The sequence below is a fragment of the Rhamphochromis sp. 'chilingali' genome (assembly GCF_963969265.1).
Source record: "Rhamphochromis sp. 'chilingali' genome assembly, chromosome: 8".
Taxonomy (NCBI): domain Eukaryota; kingdom Metazoa; phylum Chordata; class Actinopteri; order Cichliformes; family Cichlidae; genus Rhamphochromis; species Rhamphochromis sp. 'chilingali'.
Genome location: NC_137935.1, coordinates 37473081 through 37500704, shown reverse-complemented (window position 1 = coordinate 37500704; position 27624 = coordinate 37473081). Strand labels below are relative to the sequence as shown.

Here is a 27624-nt window from a genome sequence, read left to right as displayed (position 1 = left end):
ATAAGAAGAATAAAACTCATGCATAATGCATCGGCAAAATAGTTTGAATTTATTGTCCTCTGTTCCAGGTATCTTTCCTAAGTATGTCATTTATCTTTTGCTTTTTAGCTCCTCTATTACATAGCTTGATGGTAGTGTTAGTGTTAATGTAAAACACAAACAGGCCACAGTGTTCAAAGAAGGTTCAGTGAGTTTAAAGCAAAAGCATGGGTGCTTAACTCAGTTTAATACAATGTGAAGGGTGATTATTACAAGTTAACCAGTAAGCAAAGACATTTATCCTTTAAAGAAAATGCACGTATTGAAAATGAGCAAGAAAACCCCTTAAAGTGATGCTCCCAAAAGGATGTGAATGTTACCTATTTCTCTTGAAAACTGTCTCAGCATTGACAAATGCTTCCCAATCAATCTTTGCCATCAGCACAGACAAAGACTGAAGATAGAACTGTGCCTTATTGAACTGCGATGGTGTCTGGCTCAGCTAAAGCAGCTGAGGGTATTGATCCATCACTCGATACCCTGCACTATCTGAAGCCAAACCTTTGCTGACTATTGTTTGTATCTGTTGTGAGCCCTCTTCAGACCAATTGCTTTTTGGCCTTGGCCCTTTATGGTGTTATCATGAATGCATGCCTGGGCTGTATGCATGGGGAAGGCTCTGATTAAACAAAAAGACTGTCAGTATAATCACAGCACAATGTCAAAGCTGACAGCAGCATCAAGAGAGAAACCACTTTTTATTAAAAAAGCACTTCTAAAGCATTTCTAAACCGCACAAAATACTAAATAATTAATAAATAATAAAATGTACAATTTAAATGGAAGAACACAACAAAGGCTGGGTGTAAAAAGCATGTTATGTGCAATACTGTTTAAATGTCTTGAGCCAGTTCTCACAGCTTTATATTTAATTCCAGGGAACCAGACCTTTTTGTAACATTTTTTTGGTTCTGCTGGAGGTTTCTTCCTGTTAAAAAGGAGTTTTTCCTTCACACTGTCGCCAAAGTGCTTGCTCATAGGGGATCACATGATTGCTAGGTTTTTCTCTGTATGCATTATTGTAGGATCTACCTTACACTTTAAAGCACCTTGAGGCAACTGTTGTTGTTATTTGGTGGTCTATAAATAAAATTGAATTGAACTGAAATTAGTATATAGCAATAGCTTTCCAGGCTTAGGGCTTTCAAAGGTTTTCTTTGGACATTGGGTGGTTTTTTTCCCCACACATTTTCAGTCTAGTCCTTTTTATTTATTTAATTTTTGTTTTTTAAAACCATTTTAACACTGACCTATACATGATTTAGGCATAAAAATGCAGCTAATTAACTATAGGAATGAATAAATGGCCTGTATTTATATAGCACTTTACTAGTCCCTAAGGACCCCAAAGCACTTTACATATCCAGTCATCCACCCATTCACACACACATTCACACACTGGTGATGGCAAGCTACATTGTAGCCACAGCCACCCTGGGGAGCACTGACAGAGGTGAGGCTGCCGGACACTGGCGCCACCGGGCCCTCTGACCACCACCAGTAGGCAACGGGTGAAGTGTCTTGCCCAAGGACACAACGACCGAGACTGTCCAAGCCGGGGCTCGAACCGGCAACCTTCCGATTACAAGGCGAACGCCCAACTCTTGAGCCACGATCACCCCATAACTGTTGTGTTTACACATAACACAATTAAACACATTTAACATTTTAAATTGTATCTTTTAAGCACTTTTATTAGCAGCCTTTTGCAACAATACATCATTTGTTTTCATTTCTTTAGTTAAATCTACAAAAATGCCAATAATAAACAGTTCGACAGGAATAGAATATTATGTTTATACCAAGAAGATGATTTCTAAAGAACCATAAACCAAAAACTTTGCAAATTTCGTATAGTGTGTGTACTTAAAATTTTTTAGGAAACTGGACAATTGGAGGACAAGAGAAGAAAGAGCAAAACTATAGCAGATGAACAATATCTGAAGTCATGTCCTCAAGAAATAAGAAAAAAAATCCAGCAGAGACCTAACAAATGCAACTGACCTTTCAGCTGATCGATCTACTTTACCACTGAAGCGTCATCAGAAATGGTTTTAATGGTGAAGAAGCTGTGAAGAAGCTATTTTAAAGGCAGTGAAAGAGGGAGAAAAATTACACAAGAACTGGACTGAAAATGAATGGGAAGAAATCTTATCTGTTGATGAAATTTTGGGGTTAAATCACGATGATCAAAATGTTTGGTGGTGAGGAGAAAGATATAGTGAGTGCATACAGCCATCTCTGAAATGTGGTGGAAGCTTCTTTAGCTTAACACTACACTAAAAGAAAAAAAAAGAAAAAAACGATACTGAAAAAAGTTTTCATTCTTGCCTTAACTCATGTCAGTTTAAATCTTGCTTATTTAATTTGTAACAAAATAAGTGTATAAACACATTCTCACTTCCAACTTGACACATACTGATATTTTAGCGCATAGTTGCATGGTATGAATATTGTTATGCATATCTAGCATAGGTTTCTTATATACAAGGATAAGCTTTTTGTGTCATTTACCTAAATAAACGACACTCACTGTGTTTTCTAAACATTTGCAGATTTCATGGGGGAGTCCAATGGAGTTTCTTTGGTGTGTGTGTGTGTGTGTGTCATGTCTTGTCAAAGTTTATGCAATCTACCACTTTCAGGGATTTCGCCTGCCTAAAGTATTCACTGAGCACGGTGTTGGCTGTGGCCATCTTCCTGATGTATTTGTGGATGTTTGTTGTTGCACCTGGACTGTGGTACTGATACTCACTAGTCCCTGGCCTCCTTCCTTCCACTTAGCCTACAGTCTCAAGGTGCTCCACTTGGGTGAAACCCTCCATGCATGGTCAGAAGCTTCCTCGTCTTAATGTCAGTGGCTTCTATCTCCTCCTTTGGCCAGCTTATTATCCCAGCAGGGTACCTAATCACGGGCAGGGCGTAGGTTTTGATAGCCCGGATCTTGTTCTTACCATTCAGCTGACTCCTCAGGACTTGCCTGACCACATTGGCACTTCATGATTCCCATTTGTCTGTGGGATTCCCAGGTACTTGTCCTCAATATCTGCAATGTTGCCTTCTGGTAGTTTGATCTCCTCAGTTCTGACTACCTTGCCTCTCTTCGTTACCATCGGACTACACTCCAATCAGACTGACATGCCAATGTCATTATTGTAGATCCTGGTGGTGTAGATCTGTGAACCAATGTCTCATTCACTCTTAGCATACAGGTTGATGTCGCCCACGTAGAGGAGGTGGCTGACAACTGCTCTGTTCCGTAGTCGGTATCCGTAGCCAGTCTTGTTGATGATCTCACTGAGGGGATTAGATCCCGCACCTGATGGTGACTTGTTCTATGGGCTTGAAGTTGGCTTCTAGTGTTGTAAGCCACATTCCTGTTGAGTTCTTGATGCAGGCTCTTTGGGTCCTGTTAATATTGTACAGTTCTAGGCATTCCAGGATCCAGTGATCCTGTGACTCAGTACCTTCTTGTAATCAATCTAGGCAGTACAGAGGTTGGACACTTGTCAGGGCCTGATGCTGTGCCCTGGAGCACTCATTAGGTGTTCAGCTGGGATAAACACATTTACTCAGGGCCTTCTTAATATGATGTTCTTCTGGCTCCCTGGCACCTGTATCTGTGGGGATGGTGATCACTCTGTGTTGTAGTGTCCTGATGACACCCGGTTTGTGATCCAGTGAATGATGAGAGTGAAATACTGATCTATGCATTGGTTTACGATGCACATCAGCTTTTTTGTCCCACATTAGTGATGGAAATCTCACAGAAGAAGATGAAGAAGGCTAGCCTCTCAAAGGCTAGACTCTGGAAAATTAAAGTAAAACTCAAACTGCTTTATTACTGAAAACTTACAAAACAACTTAAAATAAACCAGGAGCAAATATTTTAAACAAACTATATCACATGGGAGAATAAAGTACAAAGTTAAACTCAGACACACACCTGATAACTAGGGAGATAGGAAACACCAAGAGCAGTAGAAGGCAAATAACACTTTTAAATATCCAAACATAGACAGTCAGGGTAGGAGCTGCTACTGACAAGTATGCCACTCAAACCTCCCCACAGCAGCCTGTGTGAATTTAGGTACGGATTTCTAGCTTTCCAGCTGACACAGACTCTTGTTCACTGACATCAATGAAAGAAGGTCTGCCATCTGAACAAGGGTTAGTAAATGTTGTCACCACTGATTGGACTGGGCTAAGCACATTATCGACAAATCTTCATCCTTATATTATCTACTTTAAATAAATAAATAATCTACTTATTTTCTTTGGACATCTTTATCATGCAAACACACAGTTTGAATCAGTATATCTAGAAAGGTTTTCCTGATCTCTAAATGTAAAAACACATCTGAAAGAGACCAACATTCTGTTCTCCAAGTTTCTGGACATCTCAGCTATCTGATGATACATACTCTATGTTGCCATGAGATTTTATTATGCCCTAAGATAAGATTGCAACCCCAGAACTCCTTCGCATTTCTGGAAAGCTTGACCAGGTGAAGGAGAGGAGACTGAACAAAGATCACCCAAGGGCTTCATAGCTGGAGCTGCTTTCTTCTCTCCTTTTTACATATTCTGTGTGTCTCCCCAGCCCAGATTTCTACATTGAGAATTCCACAACACAGACCCCGGGATCTTGACAGTGAGAAGCTACTAATGTATATGTAATGGAATTTGCTGGAATAGGAAGTAACCTGAAAAATGCATTCTCCAGACCAACTAACTAATTCTCCACCCTATAAGGTTGGAGAAAAAAAACATATCCATAGGAACCACGCTGTCATTGTTGAACTATATATATATCTATATATATATACACCCATAAATGTGGAACTCTGCATTTGCTACTTTAGTTCTGGATTTTGTGAAAAGCAAGGAGTGCACGGTGTCACTAATAAAAGAATAAGAATATATGGAAGATAGTAGCATGGAGTACTGACTAATGTTATGTGTGTCAGTGATCCAATTCTTTTCAACTCCTATTTTCACTGCACCACTGAAAGCTCCAAAACTCCTCACAGGCCGCAGGTCATTGGTAGAGAGCTATTTGAACAAGAAGCACTCTTCGTGATGATTTATTTTGTGCAACAGCCACACGTCTGCCACCGCTGCCGTAACACTGGTATTCTCTAAAGTTAATAAAACACATTTAAAGTAGGTTAATGAGCATGATTCTTTGATAAACGAAATTAGAATCCCACTGCTAGTGTATAACAGACCACCTACTAGATCTGCCTGACATTCTTTAATGCATGTCCAACATTATTTAAATTCAACCTGTGTTTAAATCTGTCTACCCTGGGAGGAAACCATTTTAATTTAGTTAAGAAAAGCTGATAAGACATTTTAGCCAAGCACTTTTAAAGAGGTCTGTAAATAAACAAAAGAAGAGGGCAGATAATCCATGAGCAATTAATTTGCTGCCGTGGCTCAGCCACATTCTTGCACTGGAGTCACTTTTAATAATGAAAGTAAATTGAAGATGAGAGTGAATTGCATTTAACCGCAGGTGTTATTCTACATATCAAATCCTCATCCTTTTCTCCTCTTCTTCTTGTTATTTTCCCTTGCTCTATTTTCCCATCATTCTCCTTTTCCTTCTAGTCAGATTCTGACACTATTCACTTTTCAGCCATTTCTTTCCTTTTTCTTTCACATCTTTCCTTTTAACCCATTCATTACGTTTTTAACATTTTTATCCAAGGGCATCATTTCACCTAGGAGAATGTCGATTTGGCTAGGTTTTACATTATTCATTTGCGATGACACTGTTAAGTGCAGCCATTTTTCTGTTTGGCTTTATCCAAATACAGTGGGGCAAAAAAAGTATTTAGTCAGCCACCGATTGTGCAAGTTCCCCCACCTAAAATGATGACAGAGGTCAGTAATTTGCACCAGAGGTACACTTCAACTGTGAGAGACAGAATGTGAAAAAAAAAAATCCATGAATTCACATGGTAGGATTTGTAAAGAATTTATTGGTAAATCAGGGTGGAAAATAAGTATTTGGTCAATAACAAAAATACAACTCAATACTTTGTAACATAACCTTTGTTGGCAATAACAGAGGTCAAAGGTTTACTATAGGTCTTTACCAGGTTTGCACACACAGTAGCTGGTATTTTGGCCCATTCCTCCATGCAGATCTTCTCGAGAGCAGTGATGTTTTGGGGCTGTCGCCGAGCAACACGGACTTTCAACTCCCGCCACAGATTTTCTATGGGGTTGAGGTCTGGAGACTGGCTAGGCCACTCCAGGACTTTCAAATGCTTCTTACGGAGCCACTCCTTTGTTGCCCGGGCGGTGTGTTTTGGATCATTGTCATGTTGGAAGACCCAGCCTCGTTTCATCTTCAAAGTTCTCACTGATGGAAGGAGGTTTTGGCTCAAAATCTCACGATACATGGCCCCATTCATTCTGTCCTTAACACCGATCAGTCGTCCTGTCCCCTTGGCAGAAAAACAGCCCCATAGCATGATGTTTCCACCCCCATGCTTCACAGTAGGTATGGTGTTCTTGGGATGCAACTCAGTATTCTTCTTCCTCCAAACACGACGAGTTGAGTTTATACCAAAAAGTTCTACTTTGGTTTCATCTGACCACATGACATTCTCCCAATCCTCTGCTGTATCATCCATGTGCTCTCTGGCAAACTTCAGACGGGCATGGACATGCACTGGCTTCAGCAGCGGAACACGTCTGGCACTGTGGGATTTGATTCCCTGCCGTTGTAGTGTGTTACTGATGGTGACCTTTGTTACTTTGGTCCCAGCTCTCTGCGGGTCATTCACCAGGTCCCCCCGTGTGGTTCTGGGATCTTTGCTCACCGTTCTCATGATCATTTTGACCCCACGGGATGAGATCTTGCGTGGAGCCCCAGATCGAGGGAGATTATCAGTGGTCTTGTATGTCTTCCATTTTCTGATGATTGCTCCCACAGTTGATTTTTTCACACCAAGCTGCTTGCCTATTGTAGATTCACTCTTCCCAGTCTGGTGCAGGCCTACAATACTTTTCCTGGTGTCCTTCGAAAGCTCTTTGGTCTTGGCCATGGCGGAGTTTGGAGTCTGACTGTTTGAGGCTGTGGACAGGTGTCTTTTATACAGATGATGAGTTCAAACAGGTGCCATTCATACAGGTAACGAGTGGGGGACAGAAAAGCTTCTTACAGAAGACGTTACAGGTCTGTGAGAGCCAGAGATTTTCCTTGTTTGAGGTGACCAAATACTTATTTTCCACCCTGATTTACGTATAAATTCTTTACAAATCCTACCATGTGAATTCATGGATTTTTTTTTTCACATTCTGTCTCTCACAGTTGAAGTGTACCTCTGGTGCAAATTACTGACCTCTGTCATCATTTTAAGTGGGGGAACTTGCACAATCGGTGGCTGACTAAATACTTTTTTGCCCCACTGTATTTGAGTGCTAAGTCTGACTCTATTATTACTTCTAAAAGATCTTATTTAATTCTGGCTCCATATTTTTCTTCTAGGAAACTATTTGAGTAGCTCTATACTTTATACCTTATACAGTGCTTAGCAAATTTATTAGGACACCTATATTAAGTCAGATGGCATGGAGTTGCCCTCAAGTGACTAACCGCATTTTTGGTAACTACCCTGTCCCTTAATTTTTTTATTAATTTATTTAGTTTGTGACACAAAACACTTCAGTGTTCAGTATAATGAGGACTAGATGAGGGTTTAAACCAGGGGCCCCCAATCCCAGTCCACGAGGGCCGGTGTCCCTGCAGGTTTTAGATGTGTCCTTGATCCATCACAGCTGATTTAAATAGATAAATTACCGTCTTGAAGTTCTCCAGAGGTCTGGTAATGAACTAATCATGTGATTCAGGTATGTTGACCCAGGGTGAGATCTAAAACCTGCAGGGACACCAGCCCTCGTGGACTGGGATTGAGGACCCCTGGTTTAACCTTTGAACTATGGGCAATCAAAGCCAAATCTACATGTGACACAGTTCTAGCTGCTATTAAAACAAATATGTGCATGTATATGAATATCTGAAGAAGTATTTCTAGTTATTTAAAGGCTGATTCTTAGTTCATTTTTTTACTAAAAATGCATTTTTTGGTTGGTTGCCTCAGAGAAACATTATGCAATTAGGCCACTTTTCTTAACACATGGTAAATATGTGGTTCTAAATTGGTCCTTCTGATTTTGTTTTAGGTTTTTAGGTGCTTCCTCACTCCAAAACACCTTATTCAAATCGTCAGTCTGTTATCAGGCAGTTGCACGACAACACCCAGTCAGTCATTTGAATCAGGTGTGTTTGAGGATTGGGATCACTTTTGAGAGCATTGATTGATGGGGTGTGAAAGCAAACAAATCATGCACTAAAATAAGCATGAACAAACTTGCAGGAAAGCAAAAGAACATTTTATGGGAAGAAAGAATTTGATTGGATATCATAAGGTCCCTCACTCTGTGAGGACAGTGAACTGGATAAGAGTGACAGCAAGTACTAAAGGATCCCAGAATCAAGTCTGAGGAACAGTTTGGAGCCTAGGGACCTACATATGTGATGTATGCGGGTAAGCAATTGTGTATGGATGCAAATGATGGTGTGTATGTGGGTGTGGGGGCATGGGTGTCAGTAGCTTGGAGAGGACTATATGAAGTGAAATGTAAGGTACCAGGATCCAATGGAACTCCAAAGGTCAAATGACACAAATATGGCATCCGCCTCTGATAAAGTTCCACAGAGAGTAGTTAGACATCCAGACACACAGCTCTACATACAATTGCACATACAGCCCCATTCATTGCGCATGGTATCATACATAACCAGTGTATGAGCAGAGGCACAGAGATACACAAACAGTTATTTGTGATTTGTGGCTCAGGAGGTGAGCCACAACCACCACAAGTAATTCATACAAATCATCTACTAATCAGAAGGTTGGTGGTTTGATCCCTGGCTGCTCCAGTTAGTACATCAAAGTATCTTTGGGCAAGATACTGAACCCAAGTTGCTACCAACATGTTAATCAGAGTGTGATTATGTGTGTGAACATTGGAAAGAAAGCACTTAGATGTAGAAAAGTAGCTTGTATGACTGTGTGTGAATGAGTCATGTTATTCCATGCTAAAAGCTAAAAGCAGTCCATTGACCATTTATTTAGTTGTTGCATTAAACACAGATATAAAAATCAACTTGATTTTTGTTAAAATAAAAATAGAAATTTTTAATAAATTATTTGTTTCCTCAGAAATGTACTAAATCAATAAATACAGAAAACATTTTGGTACCCTTGTTGCACATTGTTGCCTAGTGTTTGCATGTTCTCCCTGTGTCTGCGTGGGTTCAAAGACATCCAGTTAGTGGGATTAGGTTATTCTAAAATTGCCCTTATGTGTGAATGTGAGTGTGAATGTCTCTCTGTCTGTCTCCCTGTGTTAGCCCTGCGACAGACTACATTTATACCATTGAGGGTTAATCAAACATAACATTCAACCACTAAAATGAATAATTTTTAATAATTTTTTCCTGTTCATGACTACAAGTCAGTACCTGGAATTAAGTATCTTAAAAAACTTCTTAAAGATCTTAAAAGTTTTTTTTTATCAGCTCAGCTTAAAATCATAAATATCAGACTGGGCAGTGGTCTAATAAATTTGTTAAACATTGTACTTATACTAGGAATTGGTGCAACCTTTTAATTCATTCACTGTTTAAAACAAATTATTTTACTTTTAATATTGTTTCACTTCAAGCTGCTTGTCTCCTAACTGGGTGCTACTTGGAACCGGAAAAACTGAACAGCAGTGTATTTGTGCCTGGAATAATAATGTTAGGGATCTCCATCCTCACTGACATCATCCATAGCCTAGAGTAGAAAATACAATCTGAAGCCTGGAGTTTTAATTTACATGGATTACACTCCTCTCATTTCAATCAAAGTTTGGCTCTGTTTGACATGAGGATACACCTCAAGAGTTCAGTCATAGATTATCCTGTAGTTTTTTATTGTGGACATGTTCCTTGGCATTTAAAATGCAATATAATATTATATAACATAATTCACAAAATAAAGGATCCTCAAACAAATAACATCGTGTACAAATTGGAAGACATTCAGCTAGCTTTTCTAAAATTCTACAAAGATCTATACACACAACCTAGAGTGGATGATAAAGGTATGATATCCTTCCTGGACTCACTTTGCTTACCAAAGCTGACTGAAAACCAAAATATAACCTTAATCAAGGACATATCCGAAATTGAAATTAAAAAAGCTATTTCAAAATTAAAACCCAATAAATCTCCAGGCCCAGATGGATTTCCATCAGATTGGTATAAGCAAATGAAAGAGTTATTGATCCCCTTGATGAAAACAACATTCAATTCCCCCATCTTGGAATGAGGCTTCTATTTCCTTAATAGCTAAAGAAGGAAAGGACAGGCTTGACTGTGGAAATTACCGCCCTATTAGTGTTCTTAACCAAGACTATAAGATATTTACATACATCCTTGCCAAAAGAATTGAAAATATTCTTGTTCAGATAATTAGCTTGGATCAGACTGGTTTTATTAAGCAGAGACAAACGCAAGATAATGTTCGCTGAACATTACATGTTATTGATTATGTAGTTAAAAATAAAACTCAGATGGTCTTTATGAGCTTAGATGCTGAAAAGGCTTCCGATAGGGTTAATTGGGAATTTCTATACAAAGTTATGGGTAAGTTTGGATTTCATCAATTGTTTATCATGTCATTCAAGCATTATATAAATCACCAAGGGCAAAAATCAAAGTCAATAGGCGCTTTCTAATGTTTTCAATCTACAGAGAGGGAAACGCCAGGGTTGCCTACTTAGTCCTTCACTCTTTGCCCTTTTCATAGAGGCCCTGAGTCAAAGTGTTATACAAAACATTAATATTACTGGAGTCAAGATCATGGGTTGAGAACATAAGATTTCCTTGTTTGCTGGTGATATTTTGATTTACTTGACAAATCCAAATATTACTTACCCCAAGCTGTTATTACTTCTTGAGACGGGTGACCGCGGCTCAAGAGTTGGGCGTTCGCCTTGTAATCGGAAGGTTGCCGGTTCGAACCCCGGCTTGGACAGTCTCGGTCGTAGTGTCCTTGGGCATGACACTTCACCTGTTGCCTACTGGTGGTGGTCAGAGGTGGCGCCAGTGTCCGGCAGCCTTGCCTCTGTCAGTGCGCCCCAGGGTGGCTGTGGCTACAATGTAGCTTGCCATCACCAGTGTGTGAATGGGTGGATGACTGGATATGTAAAGCGCTTTGGGGTCCTTAGGGACTAGTAAAGCGCTATATAAATACAGGCCATTTACCATTTAGCTCACTATCAGGTTATAAACTAAATATATCGAAGACTCAGATTTTAACTTTTAATTATAAGCCAAATCAGGAAATTAAGTCTAAAGTTAACTTGAATTGGGAGTTGGAGTAACTTGGAGTAAATATCATTAAAGGTCTCTCTAAAATATATCATGTAAATTTTAAAGCTTTGTGTTATAAAATAAATGAGGATATTAAAAGATGGAACTTAATTCCAATTTTAAATTTTGAGTCACGTATTGATACAGTCAAAATGAATATTTTGCCTAGGATGCTTTATCCGTTCCTAACACTCCCAGTTGAAATAACTGAAAAATAAAATAATCTCTAGGTTCATATGGCAGGGGAAAAGACCACGGATTAAGTACCAAACTATCCAGTTGGCTAAAGATAAAGGGGGGTTGGGGTTCCCATGTTTGAAAGATTACTACACTCAACAAAAATATAAACGCAACACCTTTGTTACTGCTCCCATTCCCCATGGGATGGACGTAGAGACCTAAAATTCATTCCAGATACACAATATAACCATCCCTCCCAAACAGTGGTCACAAATCAGTCCAAATGTGTGGTAGTGGGCACATCTGCTATATTGAGATAATCCATCCCACCTCACAGGTGTGCCACATCAGGATGCTGATCTGACATCATGAGTAGTGCACAGGTGTACCTCAGACTGCCCACAACAAAAGGCCACCCTGGAATGTGCAGTTTTTTGCGCTATTGGGGGTCTGGGGACCCAGAACCGGTCAGTATCTGGTGTGACCACCATTTGCCTCATGCAGTGCAACACATCGTCGCATGGAATCTATCAGATTGTCAATTGTGGCCTGTGGAATGTTGGTCCACTCCACTTCAATGGCTGTGCGAGGTTGTTGGATATTCGTGGGAACTGGTACACGCTGTCGTATACGCCGGTCAAGCACATCCCGAACATGCTCAATGGGTGACGTGTCCGGTGAGTATGCTGGCCATGCAAGAACTGGGACATTCTCAGCTGCCATCTGCCCTGAACAATGTGAACCATGATTCATCCGTGAAGCGCACACCTCTCCAACGTGCCAGACGCCATCGATTGTGAGCATTTGCCCACACAAGTCTGTTACGGCGACGAGCTGGAGTCAGGTCAAGACCCCGATGAGGACGACGGGCATGCAGTTGAGCGTCCCTGAGACGGTTTCTGACAGTTTGTGCAGAAATTGTTTGGTTGTGCAAACCAATTGTTCCAGCAGCTGTCTGGGTGGCGATCTTGGAGGTGAACCTGCTGGATGTGGAGGTCCTGGGCTGGTGTGGTTACACGAGGTCTGCAGTTGTGAGGCCGGTTGGATGTGCTGCCATATTCTCTGAAACGCCTGTGGAGACGGCTTATGGTTGAGAAATGAACATTCAATGCACGGGCGACAGATCTGGTTGACATTCCTGCTGTCAGCATGCCAATTGCACGCTCCCTCATTGCTTGTGGCATCTGTGAGATGCCACATTTTGCTGTGAGACAAAACTGCACATTCCAGGGTGGCCTTTTGTTGTGGGCAGTCTGAGGTACACCTGTGCACTACTCATGATGTCAGATCAGCATCCTGATGTGGCACACCTGTGAGGTGGGATGGATTATCTCAATATAGCAGATGTGCCCACTACCACACATTTGGACTGATTTGTGACCACTGTTTGGGAGGGATGGTTATATTGTGTATCTGGAATGAATTTTAGGTCTCTACGTCCATCCCATGGGGAATGGGAGCAGTAACAAAGGTGTTGCGTTTATATTTTTGTTGAGTGTATATTTCAGCTCAACTGAGGATCCTAGCATGTTGGTGCAATGTAGACTACCAAGCAAGATGGAAAGAAATAGAAACAGTTGTCTCAAGAGATTTTCTGATTCAGGCAAGCTTAGGGGACGTGACACTTATTAAAAACAAATTAATCAAGGAAACCAATGGATTAACTTGCCTTTAAAACTCTGGTTACAATTTCTTAATAAGAATGATTGGAATGAAGAGGCCACTATCTTAAGATGGTGCGCTTATGATCTTGATTTTTTTACCCAATAAGTTAGACGCAAGATATAAAAAATGGGCAGGACAAGGCTTAATGGCATATTGTATGTTTTATGATAAGGGAACTCTTAGGGACTTCCAATCAGTAAAAGATCAATAACAGTTAAGCAATATGGATTTTTTCAGGTTTCTTCAAATCAGGCATCATCTACATAACTTTATACCTAAGAGAACAGATCTTTTCTCTTAACCCGTTTTGAATATATAAGATAAGATAAGATAAGATAACCTTTATTAGTCCCACACGTGGGAAATTTGTTTTGTCACAGCAGGAAGTGGACAGTGCAAAAGTTATGACGCAAAAATTAGAATACAATAAGAATAAATACAGTACACAGCTGTACAGAATAGAATAAAATAATATACTATATACAGTAGAATAAAAGGCTTACCATGCAGATCCTGGCCTGAAGGTGATTTCTAGATTGTACAAGGGTTTACAAGAGGTTAAGAAGTTGAACACTATCTACATTAAACAAAAATGGGAAAAGGAAACAAATATAGCAATTTCAAATGATATCTGGTATCAGCAGTGTGTCTTTCAGTGGAAAACTTCTAGTTCTAATATATGGAGATGTTTTGGTTGGAAGAGTCTCTGCAGGTTTTTTTTTATTACACCTGCACAAAGTAAACACTATTCTAATCACTCTAGCTGTTGGAGAAACTGTGGGGCTCAAGGAATAAAACACTTCCACTTGTTTTGGTCTTGCCCATTGATCAACACTTTTTGGGTATCGATTCACTCTGAGTTACAGACCATTTTTAGTATGCAACTCCCCTTTAATTGGGATGAACTTTTGTCTGGATATTTATATTCAGTGAATGTAGATAAAATGTCCAAGCTGTTATATGGTATTCTGAGTCTGGCTGCCCGAAAGACTATTACTAAGAAATGGCTAAGTGTGAAAATTCCATCACTTAATGACTGGCATGAGACTGTTTATGGATTGTTTACAATGGAAAGAATTTCCTTCTTTAACAGATTTCAATATGACATATTCATTGAGATTTGGGATAAATGGAAACATTATATTTCGTCAAGGAGACCCGATTTTGTTTGAATCTCTGTAATTTTGTATGCCATATTTTTGAACTGCTATGTGTATATATGTGTATGTCCGTATGTATGTAAGTATGTATAGGCGTATATGTATGCATGTAGGTATGTATATGTGTGTGTATATATATGTATGTATATGTATATGTATGTATATATATATGTGTATATATGTTTAAATGACTAGATGGTACACCCGTTTGTTTATTTTCGATTGCTTGTTTATTTCGGTTTATTTGTGTTTTCATAGGTTGTTTTTATCTTACGTTCCTTATTAAATAAAAAAAAAGAATAATAAATAAATAAATAAAATGCAATATAAGCTGTAATTTCATAGTAACAGACAGGCAGAGCAGCTTGTGAACTTAAAAAACTAACCCAATATTTATTTAATAATTTCTTCTTTTTAATTTTAAATATTCACCACATGAAATTTATGTGTGTAAATATGACTGATCTGATCTCATTTTGATTTACTTGAAAAAAAAGAAAAAGAAGCTACTTTTAGATGCTCCCTGTGTACTATTTACAATTTTCATATTTGCAAACTTTCCTTTGCAGGGAGTGATTAATAAATGCGCAATCTCAAATGGTGGTAACTATTAAATTCAAACTGAAAGTGTGGGTGTGGGTGGGGGTTTCTTATAATGTGTGCTTTCATACAAGTATTTCTTATTCCACCTTCCTATAAGATTCCAAGCTCCCATGAGCTCACTTACTCAAGCAGTAAAGCTGCGGCTTCCATTAAACCTAACAAGGTTTAGTGATTAGGCTTTAGGGTGGCAGTTCAGCCCCTTTTTATTCCATTTTGCTTCATCCACTTTCCTCCTTTTCTACTTTTTTCTTTCTCTTTATTTCTGACATCTTACTTTTTATATCATTTCCATTGCGCCTCTTCCATTTTTTTCCCACTCCACATCAGTGACAGGAAGCAGCTGGGAGACATCATTGATAATGATTTGCAACCACATATTAATTTTTTATCCTAAATATATTAGGCTGAGAATCTGGAAGGTCAGCAGCATAATGGCCATTGTATATTTTATGAGCAGCAGGAAGCAAAGCTCCCAGAGTTAATCATGGAAATGAGGAGGTTTTCAGGTAGAGACAAGGGCGCTGCTTAAATCATCACATGAGGCACCCTAAAAAGGTCAGGCACTTCAAAGTGAGACTGAATTCCAGAGAATGGATAGAGTAGCTGTAATCATTTGGAGAGCCCTGCTATTGTCTACAGGCAAGATACATTTCTGGAGGTGACATTGGACAATGTATTTCAGCAGCTGCTACATGCTAGTATATAATACTGTACTGCAGGCTGTAAATGTTTAAAACAAGTAATGGCTTAGAGAGATGGAAAAGGCAAATGAAAAGGCTTGTTTATGTGATGCTGGACACTGAACAAGGAGAAAAGGACTTGGCTAGGCAACGAAATCAAAGTTGAAAGCATGTGCAGCAGGTTAGGGGTATTAAGGACGGAAAAGGAAACAAGTGAAGAGAGTGTGCTCAGAAGATGGAAGAAGTACTTTAAGGAGTTAATGAATAAAGTAAATGAGAGAGGAGGATGGGTGGAGGACAGGGAATGACAGGGCTGCTGTAAAGAAGATGAAGGGTGGAAAGGCGGCTGGTCCAGACGACATACCTGTGTAGGTATGGAGATGTCTAGGAGAGAGGGCAGTGGACATTTTCATCAGACTGTTTAACACAATCCTGGATATTGAGAGGTTGCCTGAGGAATGGAGAAGAAGTGTGCTGGTACTGATTTTCAAGAAAAACGTTAATGTGCAGAACTGTACTGACTACAGGGGAATAAAGTTGAAGAGCTATACCATGACGCTATGGGAAAAAGATGCTGAAGCTAGGTTGAAAAGACAGATTATGATCAGCGAACCGTATGGTTTCATGATGGTGCAGGACATGTATGAACGCAACGAGATAGTGGTGAGGTATGCAGTAAGAGTGACAGATGGGTTCAAAGTGCCTCCTCTGGGATTCTTCTTGTTTGCAAATTTGATGGACAGGCAGGAATCTCTGTGGACTATGGTGTTTTCAGATGAGAGGGAACAGGTGGATCAGGTGGAAGAGAGTCTGGAAAGGTGGAGGTATGTGCTGGAGAGAAGAGGAATGGCAATCAGTAGAGATAAAACAAAATACACATGTGTGAATGAGAGGGAGACGGGCGAAAAAGTGAAAATGCAAGGAGTACAGATAGTGAACAGTAGATTGGTTTAAATATCTGAGGTCAGTCAATCAATACATCAGACACTGCACAAGAGAGATGAAGAACACAATGCAGGCAGGGTAGCATGGGTGGGGACCGGTGCTAGGGGTGTGACAGAAAAGTAGCAGCAAAACTGAAAGGTAATGTTTGCAAGATGGTCATGAAACGTGCTATGGTGTATGTTTTAGAAACACTTTTTTTAGTGCCACTGTTGTTTTGACTGTCTTTTCGTGACTGTTGTCACTCTTGTTTTTATTTTTTAAAGAGAGAGAGAGATCGAGCAAGCATATATACGATACACACCCACACACTTATTCAGCAGGATAGCATAGTTGTAAAACTACACGCTATCCAAGCCTAGCTCAGATATGAGTGAGGAAGAGATAAATGAAGTCCTCGACATCGCCCAAGAAGGTGTACGTCAGGAGTTGAGGAACCAGAACACACTGATGAGAAGTGGATTACTGGAACAAGAAGGCATAAATGACCAAGAGATAAGGACAGGGCAATATTGGAATGCCATTATGCAAGTAACCCCAGTGGAAGAGGTTAAATGAAGTTGGATGTGGGACGTTTGGATCTTTGATAGCCAACATCTACACTGAAGGCCAAACAACTAGTAGCTCAGTGTTCCAACATTCAGAAGCAGGAATTACTATCACAACTGGAGATCAATAAGTGCAACACAAATGCTACAGCAAGGGGGAGCCAGGATGTCAGGGCAAGGGGGAGATATCATCACTCCCACCGAGACAGAAGGAGCATTGAGTGCGAGAGCAGCTGACCTGAAAGATAGGATCATGGCGAAGTTGGAGACTGGGACTCTCCATGGCCAATTACCAAGATTAAGTGAAGTACCTTCTGAAGGTCTACTAGAAGAAGTGAAAGTAGCATTATGGACAATCCCTACTGCGACCATTACAGAAAAAAAAAGATCTAAACTATGGCAGCAGTAATCACAGAGATGCTTGGGTACAAAATGAATAGCCCCAAGGAGTAGTGCCCTCCATAGAGAAGGAGAGTCGAGGCTAAGATCAAGTTAGCATGGAGCAAAGTTAGCCAACTACTGGAGCTACAGAAAGGTGCAATAAAGAAAGGGGTGCCTAAGAAGTACAGCAAGTTGTTCATACCTTGGAAGCTGCTAAGCAAAGACTCACAACCTTGGCTAGCTGCTTGAATAGTTATACATGAGAGATAGAAGGCAGGAGAATAAACCAGCTGTACTCTACTGAATCATTCAAGGTGTGCTCTCAGTGGCAGGGGAACAACATGAGAACAGCAACCCCATCAAGGCTGGAGATGGAACAATACTGGAAGAGCATCTGGGAGAAGAACACAACACATAACAGCTATGCTCAGTGGCTAATGGTGCTAACAGCAGACCACAGCAGCCTCTCTCAACAGGGGCCTGTAACTATCACAGTGGAAGGCATCCAAGAAAGGTTCTCCAGCATGAAGAGTTGGACAGCACCAGGCGCTGACATGATTCACGCCTACTGGCTAAAAAAGCTGACTGTACTTCATGAGCATCTGGCAACACAAAAGAACCAGCTGCTATTTAACGAGAGACACCCAGAAAGGCTGAAAGCCAGACAGTCTTGATCGGGGAGGGACTGGTGAAGTCCCTTCTTCCCCAGTCCTACTTGTACTTGTACTTGGTTATTGGCCAGTACTGGCCCACCTTCCTCAGCACCACGTGGCTAAGATGAACAGGCACATGGCTCAATACATCAGCAGAACACATAAATGAATTGGCAGGAATACCAGAGAGGCAAAACACCAGCTACTGGCAGACAGAACAGTTGCTTGAGATTGCTTTACTGAAGGCCGGGCAGTCCTGATCCCCAAGGACCAACAGAAGGCACAGGTCCAAACCAACTACAATAACTTGCCTCAGTACCACATGGAAGCTCCTGTCAGGAGTGGCTAGGATGAACAGGCACATGGGTCAATATATGAGCAGGGCACAGAAAAGGATTGTCAAGAATACCAGAGGTGGAAAACACTAGTTACTGGCAGACTGAGCAGTCAGCGGAGGCTAGAAGAACAGGTTAACCAACCTTTGGACTGCCTAGATTGATTATTAGAAAGCCTATGACTCAATGCCCCACACATGGATCCTGGAATCCCTAGACCTATTCAAGATCAACAGGACCCGAAGAGAATTGATCAGGAATTTGATGAGGATGCAGAGAACAACACTGGTGGCACAAGTCAACCTTCAAGAGTGGGATCTACCAAGGAGATACCATGTCTCCACTACTCTTCTGCATAGGCCTGAAGGCCAGTGTGATCACTGACAAGACTGGCTACGGGTACCGACCATGGAATGGAATCGTCAACCACCTCCTCTACATAAATGGCATCAACCTGTACGCCAGGAGTGAACAAGACATCGATTCACTCATCCACACCACTAGGATATACAGCAACAACCTTTATCTGACAGAACTCTTGGTGGCGCTGTCACTTGGTGTTCGCTCGCTCTGCGGTAGAGTATCACTTCCTGTTCCTGCTCAAACACAGTGGTGTTTCTGAGTAGCTTATTTGCTTAGCAATTTAAATTAACAACTTTTAAATACATTCTTTTTTCATAGTATAATCTTCACGTGCTTCATCCGAAGCACACTTTCTGTGTACTCACTACCTAATTTATAGCCAAAGTATTCACTCACTGTCTCTGTACTGTTTCGCTAGCTTAGCTTAGCTCGTAGCCGACTCGTTAGCACCATGGCTACTTCACCTGTCCCTCCTGCACTTTCTTGCTCATTGTGTCAGATGTTTAGTTACTGTTTAGTTTAGGGCGACCGTGGCTCAGGGGGTTGGGAATCGCATCTGTAACCGGAAGGTCGCTGGTTCGATCCCTGGGCTCTCTGTCCTGGTCATTGTGTCCTTGGGCAAGACACTTTACCCTACTTGCCTACTGGTGTTGGCCAGAGGGGCCGATGGCGCGATATGGCAGCCTCGCTTCTGTCAGTCTGCCCCAGGGCAGCTGTGGCTACAACCGTAGCTTGCCTCCACCAGTGTGTGAATGCGAGAGTGAATGAATAGTGGTATTGTAAAGCGCTTTGGGTGCCTTGAAAAGCGCTATATAAATCCAATCCATTATTATTATTACTCCTCGGCCTCCTTTAGCAGTAATGATATCTGTAAGAAATGTAGCATATTTGCAGCTCTGGAGGCCAGGAATACTGAATTGGAGACTCGGCTTCGCACCCTTCATTCACCCGTAGCTAGCCAGGCCCCTGTAGCTGGTGCAGCCGAAGATAGCATAGGCCCCGCTAGCTGTTCCCCGACAGACCCCAAGCAGATGGGGAAAGAGGGCGGCTGGGTGATGGTGAGGAGGAAGCATAGTCCTAAACAGAAGCCCCAGGTACACCACAAACCCGTTCATGTGTCTAACCGTTTTTCCCCACTTGGCGACACACCCGCCGGGGGTCAAACTCTGGTAATTGGTGATTCTGTTCTCAGACATGTGAAGCTAGAGACACCGGCAACCATAGTCAATTGTCTTCCAGGGGCCAGAGCAGGCGACATTGAAGGAAATTTAAAACTGCTGGCTAAGGGTAAACGTAAATTCAGTAAAATCATAATTCACGTCGGCAGTAATGACACCCGGTTACGCCAATCGCAGGTCACTAAAATCAATATTGAATCGGTGTGCAACTTTGCCGAAACAATGTCGGACTCTGTAGTTTTCTCTGGTCCCCTCCCCAATCAGACCAGGAGCGACATGTTTAGCCGCATGTTCTCCTTAAATTGCTGGCTGTCTGAGTGGTGTCCCAGAAACGATGTGGGCTTCATAGATAATTGGCAAACCTTCTGGAGGAAACCTGGTCTTGTTAGGAGCGACGGCATCCATCCCACTTTGGATGGAGCAGCTCTCATTTCTAGAAATATGGACAAATTTATTAAACCCCCCAAAATATGACTATCCAGAGTTGGGACCAGGAAGCAGAGTTGAAGTCTTACACGCCTCTCTGCAGCTTCTCTCCTCCTGCTACCCCCCCCCCCCCCAAAAAAAACCCATCTCCATAGAGACTGTGTCAGCTTCCAAAAAGACAAAAAACAAACTAAAAACCAGTAACAAACAACTTAAACATAAACAATTACAAAGAAAGAACAATACAGTATCCACATCTGAACCAAAGAGTAAAACAGTGAAATGTGGATTATTAAATATTAGGTCTCTCTCCTCCAAGTCTCTGTTAGTACATGACTTAATAATTGATCAACAAATTGATTTACTCTGCCTTACAGAAACCTGGTTGAAGCAGGATGATTATGTTAGTTTAAATGAATCAACACCCCCGAGTCATTCTAACTACCAGAAATCTCGAAGCACAGGCCGAGGGGGCGGTGTGGCAGCAATTTTTCACACCAGCCTATTAATTAATGAAAGACCATGACAGACTTTTAATTCATTTGAGAGCCTGATGCTTAACATTGTCCACCCCAGCTGTGAAACTCAGAAACCAGTCTTACTTGTTATCATCTATCGTCCACCTGGGCCTTACACAGAGTTTCTGTCTGATTTCTCAGACTTTATATCTAATTTAGTTCTGAGCTCAGATAAAATAATTATTGTGGGTGATTTTAACATCCATGTAGATGCTAAAAATGACAGCCTCAACATGGCATTTAATCTGTTATTAGACTCAATTGGCTTCTCTCAAAATGTAAAAGAACCCACCCACCACTTTAATCACACTCTAGATCTTGTTTCAACATATGGCATAGAAACTGAACATTTAACAGTGTTTCCTGAAAACCCTCTCCTGTCTGATCATTTCCTGATAACATTTACATTTACAATAATTGATTACACAGCGGTGGAGAGTAGACTTTATCACAGTAGATGTCTTTCTGAAAGCGCTTTAACTAAGTTCAAGAATATAATCCACCCACTGTTATCATCTTCAATGCCCTGTACCAACATAGAGCAGAGCAGCTATCTGAACGCTACTCCAACAGAGGTCGATTATCTTGTTAATAATTTTACCTCCTCACTACGTACGACTCTGGATACTGTAGCTCCTGTGAAAACTAAGGTCTCAAATCAGAAGTACCTGACTCCGTGGTATAATTCTCAAACACGTACCCTAAAGCAGATGACTCGTAATCTGGAGAGGAAATGGCGTGTCACAAATTTAGAGGATCATCATTTAGCTTGGAGAAATAGTTTGCTGCTTTATAAGAAAGCGCTCCGCAAAGCCAGAACATCTTACTATTCATCACTGATTGAAGATAATAAGAACAACCCCAGGTTTCTCTTCAGCACTGTAGCCAGGCTGACAAAAAGTCAGAGCTCTTTTGAGCCAACCATCCCTTTAACGTTAACTAGTAATGACTTCATGAACTTCTTCACAAATAAAATTTTTATCATTAGAGGAAAAATTACCAATAATCATCCCACAGATGCAATATTATCTACAGCTTCTCTTAGTACCATTGATGTTAAGTTAGACTCTTTTTCTCCAATTGATCTTTCTGAGTTAACTTCAATAATTACTTCCTCCAAACCATCAACGTGTCTTTTAGACCCCATTCCTACAAAACTGCTCAAAGAAGTCCTGCCATTAACTAATTCTTCGATCTTAAATATGATCAACCTATCTCTAATAATCGGCTATGTACCACAGGCCTTCAAGCTGGCTGTAGTTAAACCTTTACTCAAAAGCATCTCTAGACCCAGCAGTCTTAGCTAATTGTAGGCCAATCTCCAACCTTCCTTTCATATCAAAAATCCTTGAAAGAGTAGTTGTCAAACAGCTAACAGATCATCTGCAGAGGAATGGTTTATTTGAAGAGTTTCAGTCAGGTTTCAGAGTTCATCACAGGACAGAAGCAGCTTTAGTGAAGGTTACAAATGATCTTCTTATGGCCTCTGACAGTGAACTCATCTCTGTGCTTGTCCTGCTAGACCTTAGTGCAGCGTTCGATACTGTTGACCATAATATCCTATTAGAGCGATTAGAACATGCTGTAGGTATTACAGGTACTGCACTGCAGTGGTTTGTATCATATCTATCTAATAGACTCACACACTGAGGTTAATTATGGAGTTCCACAGGGTTCAGTGCTGGGCCCAATTCTGTTTACATTATACATGCTTCCCTTAGGCAGCATCATTAGAAGACATAGCATACATTTTCACTGCTATGCAGATGGCACCCAGCTCTATCTATCCATGAAGGCAGATAACACACACCAATGAGTTAAACTGCAGGAATGTCTTAAAGACATAAAGACCTGGATGGCCGCTAACTTTTTGCTTCTTAATTCAGATAAAACTGAGGTTATTGTACTCGGCCCTGAAAAGCTTAGAAATATGGTATCTAACCAGATTCTTACTCTGGATGGCATTACCACATCTCCAGTAACGCTGTGAGGAACCTTGGACTCATTTTTGACCAGGATATGTCCTTCAACGCACATATTAAACAAATATGTAAGACTGCGTTCTTCCATTTGCGCAACATCTCTAAAATTAGAAATATCCTGTCTCAGAGTGACGCTGAAAAACTAGTTCATGCATTTATTACTTCCAGGCTGGACTACTGTAATTCATTATTATCAGGATGTCCAAAAAACTCACTGAAAAGCCTTCAGCTAATCCAAAATGCTGCAGCAAGAGTCCTGACAGGGACTAGAAAGAGAGAGCATATTTCTCCTGTTTTGGCTTCCCTTCACTGGCTTCCTGTTAAATCCAGAATTGAATTCAAAATCCTGCTCCTCACATACAAGGTCTTAAATAATCAGGCCCCATCTTATCTTAATAACCTTGTAGTACCATATCACCCTATTAGAGCACTTCGCTCTCACACTGCAGGCTTACTTGTTGTTCCTAGAGTATTTAAAAGTAGAATGGGAGGCAGCGCCTTCAGTTTTCAGGCCCCTCTTCTGTGGAACCAGCTTCCAGTTCAGATTCGGGAGACAGACACTATCTCTACTTTTAAGATTAGGCTTAAAACTTTCCTTTTTGTTAAAGCATATAGTTAGGGTTGGACCAGGTGACCCTGAATCCTCCCTTAGTTATGCTGCAATAGACTTAGGCTGCCGGGGGATTCCCATGATGCATTGAGTTTTTCCTTTCCAGTCACCTTTCTCACTCACTATGTCTTAATAGACCTCTCTGCATTGAATCATATCTGTTATTAACCTCTGTCTCTCTTCCACAGCATGTCTTTTATCCTGTCTTCCTTCTCTCACCCCAACCGGTCGCAGCAGATGGCCGCCCCTCCCTGAGCCTGGTTCTGCCAGAGGTTTCTTCCTGTTAAAAGGGAGTTTTTCCTTCCCACTGTCGCCAAAGTGCTTGCTCATAGGGGGTCATATGATTGTTGGGTTTTTCTCTGTATCTATGAAGTGCCTTGAGGCGACTTTTGTTGTGATTTGGCGCTATATAAATAAAATTGAATTGAATTGAACTGAAGAAGAGGTAGAACGTCGCATCCGAGAAGCTTCTTCAGTTCAGAACTGAAGAAGCTTCTTGGATGAGAGGTAAAACGCCTTCAAGCAACTTAAAGAAGTCCAGACGCTTTTCTTTCCGAGCTCCTTAGATTACGATGACCTGGATATGACTGAGAACCTTCACAGACAAGCACAGGATTTTAAGTGTGCCTTATAGTTTGAAAAAAAAATGTAACTATATCTATAGAGATAGTGTATATACATCTACACATGACACTTTATCTTAATGTAGTTTCATCTAACGAAAGAAAGAAAGTGGTTTATTACTGAGGTAATTTGTAATATATGTTATTCTTAAATTTTTACAGCAGTATTTTAAAGTGTTTTGAACAGCCACAATTCAAAGCTTTGTAAAAATCTTGCTAGCATGCAGGATCAAGTTGTGAAATAACTAGAATCCGAAATAACTAGAACAATTTTGTATTTACTTTTTAGATTACTGTTAAGATGCCTGCGTTGTTGACCCAGTGTTTTGTGTTTATGGATTTTGTGGCTTGTTTAATCATTATTGTTATGTTCTCTGTGTGACTTATGTTTCCTAGTTGTCTTGAGGTTTAGTTGGCCGTTTCCCCAGTGATGTTTCTGTGTCGCTCTCTCGCCGTCACTTGTCCCTTGCTGTCTCACACTTTTTCATCCCATCACTCTATTCCCTGTATGTAGTCAGTCTGCATCTCAGTGATTGTGTTTCCTGTTTTATTCTCTTGTCCTGTGTGCTTTCTGTTCAGCTCTGCTTCTTCTGCCTTGTCTAGTGTGCTCCATCTGTGTTCCCATCCCATGTTATGTTCGTCTCTTGCCTGTTCAGCCTCATTAAAGGGCACGCCTTGAATTTGACCTCCTGCTGCTTCCCTGACTGCATTCTTGGGTCCTCCTAACCCAACCTGACAATGACATTAAATTCCAAACACTAAAGCCTAGTTTTTATGACTCCATTCTCTGAAAGACACTGGGTTAAATGGAATCCATGGAAGATTGGTAAAGTGAAAAACACTATTAATGGAGCTCATCTAAAATTTGCAAGAAAACACCTTAATAACTTTTAAACCATTAGAGGGAATATTCTTGGAACTGATGAGATAAAACACTGGGTAATCAATGGGTCCATTTTGCATTAGCACTATTTGCAACTAGAGGCTCTGCAGTATTGACTGGATTGAGACATTGTTCATTCATTCATTTCATTTATTTATTTATTTCACACTTGGTACAACAGTTTCCACAGTTAGTTCTTTCAGACCAACCAACCACACTTTCTATCAGTAAAGCACTGCAACCATGTGTGAAAAGGAGCAGGAAGAAGAAAATATTCTTATTAAACCTTGCCCCCTGTCGTGTTATTCAATTATACCTGGGTCCACTGTACGATTCATAACCACACTTTATTTTCTTGTTCTTGCTCTGCCCCCACATAACATAACATTCTATACAAAAGCACACCGGTCTCGCCCTCTAGCTGCCATCAGCCTAACTACACTGACTGGCTGCATTAACATCTACTGTACAATGCAGTTACACCACATCTACCCTTTCTAGAATCAATGGGTAGACTACCATTGACTCACCAGACCTTAGAGGGTTATTCTGCCTTTGTGGCTGGAAGGTCTGGTCCTGCGCTTACCTGTAAGGAATACTATATAACGAAAATCTTAACTCCAATTAACCCGTTAAGTAACACAAATTCTTACATGCTAACTCGTCACACCCCCTGCCTTTCCCAACTTCTGAACATGCATATTTGAAAATGACAACCTTTTAGCTTTTACACTTTTACCCTTACTGTGCAAACAATACTACGAAAGAGGGGTATTCTTGTGTAAAACTGTCCTTTCCATCTGATCCGTCACAAGTCCAATCTGGTTGGTCTCACAACCACTCTTCCGGATCTGGTTCTGGGTGTAGATGGAAGCTCTGGAGAAACTGGCTCTGGCATGTCCGTGGAGCACTGCTCCCCGGCTTCTGCAGATTCTGGCTCCCCATTATTGCTCTCAGTTTGGTCTGGAGAGTATTTCATGGGAACAAGATGCCGACGATTCCGCCTAATTGTCCCACGAGGTCCCTCCACGAGATATGATCGTGGTGTGGAGTGGCTGCCAACAACGGTGCCGCTGGCTCTCTGGTCTGTTATCTACACTTCTTGGCCTGGAGTAAGCCTATCAAGGCTGCGTGCACGACGACGAAGGTTATATGACTGTGCCTCTCTAGTCCTCCTCTCCTTTTCCCTCCGGGTGACAACCACACTATCAGGAAGTGCGGGGTCAAGCAGAGATGGCAGTATTGGCACCGTGGTGCGAAGCCGTCTCCCCATCAAGAGTTGGGCTGGACTATAACCATTCTGCAGTGGGTTGGCTCTGTAAGCAAGCAGAGCCAAGTGTGGATCAACAGCTTTCCGCAATAGATTCTTGACAGTCTTAACTGCTCGTTCGGCTTCGCCATTGCTTTGGGGATATTTCGGGCTGCTTGTGATGTGACGGAAGCCATACACTTTTGCAAATGTCTCAAAAGCTGCCCCCGAAAACTGTGGCCCATTATCTGTTACCAGCTGCTCGGGGATCCCATGACGTGCAAAAATCCCTTTGAGATGATGGATCACATCCTCTGACCTTGAAGGTGTGAGAGGGGCAATCTCAACAAATCTTGAGGCATAATCCACAACAAGAAGGTACTGTAGGTTTTCCCTCTCAGCATAAACAGATCAGCTCCTAGCTTTTGCCACGGCTGCCCCGGATACTGTGATGGCATCAGCGGTTCTGTGTGGTTTTCTCTCACTTGGCAACATGTCCGACAGTTAAGGACAAGCTCATTTATCTGCTGGCGTAGCCCTGGCCACCAAACCGACTGTCGTGCTCGCTGTCTGCACTTAACCACTCCCTGGTGACCTTCATGTAGTCTGGTGAGCACATCATTTCTCATAGTTGCAGGTATAACCAACCTGTCCCCTTTGATTAGCAGACCATCATGTACAGTGAGGAACGCCCGTTCTGCCCAGTACAGTCTTAGCGCTGGTTCGCTGTTGAAATGTGTGGGCCATCCTTCCTCACACAGCTGCATCACGCGAGCACATACGCTGTCCCTCTTCAGCTCTTCTCTCAGCTGCTCCAAGAAATTGTTGCTAGCTGGCAGATTGTCCATCAACATGTCCACGTAAATATTTGTGCTCTCCAACAACCCCTTGTCTTGAAGTGTTTCTTTTGCTTTCACTGGAGATCGTGAGAGCGTGTCAGCTGTCCACAGGTGTTTGCCTGGTACATGCGAAATCGAGTAGGAATATCGCATGAGGCGCATCCTAAAGCGTTGAATTCTGGGAGGGAGCGCATCCAGAGTTTGTGCCCCCAGCAGACTTAGCAGCGGCTTATGGTCTGTCTCCATTTGAAAGTGTTTGCCAATAAGAAAGTTGCGGAACCGCTCACAAGCCCAGGTCAGACCTAAAGCCTCCTTTTCAAC

The 27624-nt window shown here is 41.4% G+C and overlaps 1 protein-coding gene across 1 annotated transcript in view; it reads right to left on the bottom strand.

Annotated features, from left to right (window-relative positions):
* sez6b (seizure related 6 homolog b) overlaps window positions 1-27624 on the bottom strand; it is a 230615-nt gene that overhangs the window by 98729 nt on the left and 104262 nt on the right. The gene's annotated exons all lie outside the window — the stretch shown is intronic.